The sequence below is a fragment of the Hyalella azteca genome, unplaced genomic scaffold, assembly GCF_000764305.2.
Source record: "Hyalella azteca isolate HAZT.00-mixed unplaced genomic scaffold, Hazt_2.0.2 contig14626, whole genome shotgun sequence".
Taxonomy (NCBI): Eukaryota; Metazoa; Arthropoda; class Malacostraca; order Amphipoda; family Hyalellidae; genus Hyalella; species Hyalella azteca.
Genome location: NW_025944504.1, coordinates 99,697 through 105,048, shown reverse-complemented (window position 1 = coordinate 105,048; position 5,352 = coordinate 99,697).

Sequence of the window (5,352 nt, the reverse complement as noted above, 5' to 3'; positions counted from 1 at the left end):
CCATTGTAACCTGTTGAGAGTAAACCTGAGGACGCAGAGAACTCAAATTCAACGCAGAGAACTCAAAATATATACTTGAGAGCCTAAAAACCTGCAAGTCTGTATAAAATCCTGAATAGGGAAAAACCTCTAGCTGCTTAACTCAAATTTTAAATGATTTAAAACAATTTTTTGGGTGTGCGTGCTTCAGAGTTGGAGTTGAGGGGGAGCGCAGCCGTGCACCCTTAATTTTGTGCCCCCTCAGGGGGGACTTCTGACGTGTGTCTGTGTTCGTCAGAAGTCCTATGGGATTTCGCGCGCTCCTTGGGGGATTGTTCCTGAGCGCCCCACCGTTGAGCTCGCGGTGTCTGACTGCAGATCTCAGTTGTGGGGTTAAGTTATTATGTAGGTAGGATTCCTTACATTTTTTTCCCTTCTCTATCTCTCTCGTGCGGGCGATCGACGTCCTGTGTAAGCGACCTCTTGTTCGAGTGTCTTCGTTTCTGTTGCTTTTCACCTGCCCCTCCTTGTCACTTCGTCTCTTTGAGATGCTAACGCTGCTTCTTTCGAGCCAGCTTCAGCGGTCTGGACATCTGAGACCTTCCGCCTCTTGTGGGTGATGAATAATTGAGACCTTCCACCTCTATGGTGACGTTCATCTTGACTTTCGGTGCGAGATAGCTAAATAGCTGAAGCGCTAGTAAACATTTGGCCACTAAACTAACTAATTAATTAATTTTGTGCACCAATAAGCCCTGAATCGAATGCCTTGCATCTCTCCGGACGTACACCAATCAGCCGTGCACCACTCGGCTTTGTCCTCTTCCGGCCTTGACCACCACCTGCCGTGCACCATCAGGCCGCGGATCGAATCTGACTTCCGGGCATCGTTAAATTGCGTAATTTTACGTTCTTAGGTTAGGTTTCAGATAGCATAGTTCTGTTCCAAAATTTATCGTCCTTCAACATGTGGTCGTTCGACCGAGAGCTGGTTCGACCCACGGCCTTGATACGGACGGCTTGAAGTGTTAAAGGCTACGTTCCGGAAGGCAGCAATCATTATGGTCCATTACATCCAGGGCAGCAGTGGTGGTCTTCGGCAGGCGACCCGAGTTGAGGTTCGTAAACAAGAGCTTCAAGACGAGGCTCGCACTTGGCACAGCGCCATGGTTCATCGTAGCGTCGGTAACCCCGTCATTACCGGCGATTTCTGTCAACCGTGCGGACGCTTGCAAAGTCAATGACAGGGACTCCTAGGGTAGCCGAGATTAGGACTACTGTTGTTCTGACTTTTAAATTTTGGGCTACAGCTTCATCCAAAGATAATGACACTTTCAGAAATTGAATTAATTATTATTAATATAACTGCGGGATTTTTCAAATCGTGCGTCCAAATTATGTTCGATGGTTTCAAAGACCATGGGACAAAATGCAGTTTGAAACAATGCATTACCCACTAATGGGCATGCACTACTGCATTCGTACAACGCACCGGTGTGCAGTGTACACACATCCAAAAATGTCGCGCAGTGTCATCAACACCTTGGCAACACTCAGAGAAAACAGTTTGTCAAGATGGCATCGGGATGGTTTTAGTGCTTTCTTAAATAAAAGATTTTCTAACAGTAACTTCCAATCTCGACGATTTAAAACCATCAGGAATGTCGCTTTCCTAGTAAAACTGCCATCTATTAACGTCAAGATTCATCAGTCGGTCCACTAAGTCCCTGTTAAATAATCCTGAAGTCTCCAAGTAGCCGTCAGTACAATTGAGATAGCACTACCTAGTACCTACCTAGCATGTACGTAGCATATCTGACTATTATAGTCGACACTCCCTCACCTCAGGTCGTCGATCCCACAACTCCATGGCCTTAACTCCGTGGACTATTTTGCCGAGGGCGCAAGCGAACGAACACTAATCGCTCCAAATGCGAGGGTAAGTTCAATAGTACATGTGGGAGCAGAAGGCCGCTGTCAGTTATCTCTCCAAGGATGTTATAGAATAGAATAGAAGTATCGGCACTGGAGAAATAGGCCCATGGCCTGTTGCCGATTCTTACACTTTTCGTGACTTGATTGGCAAGGGATCCGGCCTTTGGAAACCGATCTTTCCATAACTGACTATTGATTGAGATAGCTGCTGGACTTCTTGCCATGGTCCGTAGGGTGCTAGGCATTATCAGACAGACAGACAGACTGAACATATAATAATAATAATAATAGCGGTTTCAGCGTTTATTAGGCGGTAGGCCTGTCGCCGATTCTTAACATCGCAGAACATTCACAACATTTTGCGGTCTCGAACTCGCCACTCACTGCTACAATTCTGCTGTGCTTAACCGCCCGGCCTCCTCGCCGATTCTGACCCGAAACTGGCGCACAGAACTGAGATCGAACCATAACCTCTCTGCGCCAATCCCGGTACTCATCTGCATAGCTTTGTCTAGTCTGCTCTTGAAGGCGTTCATACTCAGAGCGTCAACTATGCTATCATGGAGGCTGTTGCTCATGTCGGTGACTCGAAGCGAGAAGAAATGTTGTCGCATGTATGTGTTACAACGCAGTTTTTTAGTTTATAGCCGCGGCCCCTGGTGTTGGTTCTTGTTTCAAATTCTAGTAATCCTTCAGGGACCTTGTATAAACCATGAGTAGACATGTACTTGTATACCTCAATGAGGTCACCACGCAGACGTCGATAACTGAGGCTTGGAAGCTTAATTATCTTTAATCTTTCCTCATAGGACTTGCCTTTCAAGCCCGGAATTATCCTTCCTTATTGCACGTCTTTGAACAATCTCGACTAAATTTGTGTCCTTTTCAAGTTTCGGGGACCACACGACGTTTCCAAACTTTGCTGTTGCTGTCGTGTGATCGGGCGCACGACAGCAACAAACAACTGCTTCATGGCTTCTGCATCTAGGAACTCGAAAGAGCGTCTGATCAGTCCAAGTCGTTTATTGGCTTTATTAACTTGACCTTCAATATGCTTAGAAAATTTCAACTTAAAAGCTCAAAATAATTATTTATTAGTGCTTCACAAACATTCTTTCGGAACTGCCTCAAAATCTCATTCAATTGGCCTTACATTTGTCCCAAACTCTTTTAGGAGAACATCAACAATTTTTAGGATATTTCTCCATCTTATTTTCTAAATGAGGGAGGTCGCGGCAAACTCTTGGCCCTCATGCATGTACGCATCGATTGCTGCAGTGAAACTGCAAGTGTAAAGACGTTCAGCGAGAGGAATTTTACTCAAACTGTGTTCGCAATAAGAAGTTCTTATTCAACTTGCTCCTCTCGTACAATTTTGTGATCGTAGTGCTTCTTCTTCTTCTTACTTCTTCAATTTGCGGTGCAAAAAATCTAGAGTCTGATTTTGGATTGTACCACCGTAATGAAATTGAATACCAATCGGGATTAATATGTAGTCAGTCTTGTTGAATCATCAAGTTCTCGTCTCAAGTAACAAAGTATAGATAATTTTCCAATATTTTAATAAGTATTCGCGTATTTTTATCTTTACAGAGTAGTAATATTTTTGATGATGTTATATACAACTCCTCATATTGTTACACAAAGAAACACTCCCGTTCAATGTCATACTTCGAGAGCAGTCCTTAAAGAAAATTTTTACTCGCTCATACATGATTTATTTCTTTCTTACTATCTTCTATACAAGTAAATCCACCAACATTCCTGAACCATTACTTTTGCTCCCTACTCTTGGTCCCGTTCAACCCAATCGATCACATACTCGTTTAATGCTCTGCATAATCTCAAACTCTATTCGTGTGATGAAGACTGCCGTATTAATTGATATATTTCATGTGGATAGTTCGAGTCTGTCAAAGCATACCATTGTCTCCAGACACCGATCCGTCAAACTCCAATCAACAACTCAACTGTCGTTTCATGATACGAGTTCTAATAACTATTAATGCATTATAATCAAAGACTGCGACTATATTTCATAACATTTGTTTATAGTTTTGCAATCTACTGAGGCTATATTTGTTATCGAGCATGTACATACATGAGGTCGAAGCGTTACAAACTCATTGCATGCTAATTTTTGTTATTTAAAAAAATTGATTTATTTGAAAAGCACTGCCCCATAGCTTTTGAATGAATTTCTTCTTGAAATACTTTTCTTTTTGAAACGTTGCTTCTAGTTTTAAATTTATATTTCTATATACCAGTAATAGCATAAACACTTATGCAGAAGTGTTTATGCCATTCACGCGATACTTCATCACGTACAAATGTCGAATGTAGACACTTTCGATACCTTAACTGTTTCTTCTTTGGCTGACACGCGATTGCATGCATGTTAAAACCGCAATCAATTAGCCTGTACTATTTATTCATTCTTGTGATCTTGTGATGAGTTTAGGACGTCGTAGTCCACGGTCACGCTAATGCGCCGCCTTCCCATCGACCCTTCCCGCCTTCATTCCATCGACATGGACACAAAAATTGTGGAGGCTATATAAATAGGCAATGAATAAATTATATAATTGCTCTCGAACATTACACAAGGTAAAAATCAGAGAAACAATCGAGGGCTGAAATCCGTATAGTCATATAAGATAATAATAAAATTCACGCGTATTTTTCTTTTGGAAAATCTAGTTACCAATTGTATTTGAAGTATTTAAATGTGGCTCAAGGACAATGTTGCTTAAACTGATACGGAAACAAAAAAAAAAAGCTGAAATAACTGCGCAATATTTACCCTTATCACTAGTTTTGCGTAATATTGTATGAGCGTATGAAATAAATTTGTGCAATTGTAATTGATTTTTTAAATTGTGATAACAAAGACTGAGATATTTGCCGTCTAACTGCACGAATTTGAATTGAATTGCTCCAAGCTAAAATCAAAATTTATCAGTTTGATGCCGTTGAAGATTTTCTTTCTTTGCGATTTTTTATAGATCAAAATCTGGTCTCTATAATGATTTTGCTATGTATTTTACTTATCACTTGGTGATAATTGCTTTTCCCGTCAATCACTGCATTTATTCCATCACTATCGTTGAGCACAAGTGTGTGAATCAATAGAAAGAATGTGACTTTGAGCTTCTAATTAAATTTTAGAACTTATAATACCTGTTATGAAATTCAGCACCTTTCTTCCGCTCGCAGTTTGTGGAAAGTAACAGAAAATTATTTGTATCTAATTTCATTGGATATATTACACATATGTACACTGGTCTGCATTAATACAAGGGTATGTACGAAAGACGAAGAGACTGTACGATGTAGACAAGTCAGGGCTGTTGGCACGCTCAGCTGTGGCTGCGGGCCAGTGCCCAGAATAGCGGCTCCGCCCGGCGTAGTGCCACAGTCGCGCGGCAGTGATGAGCC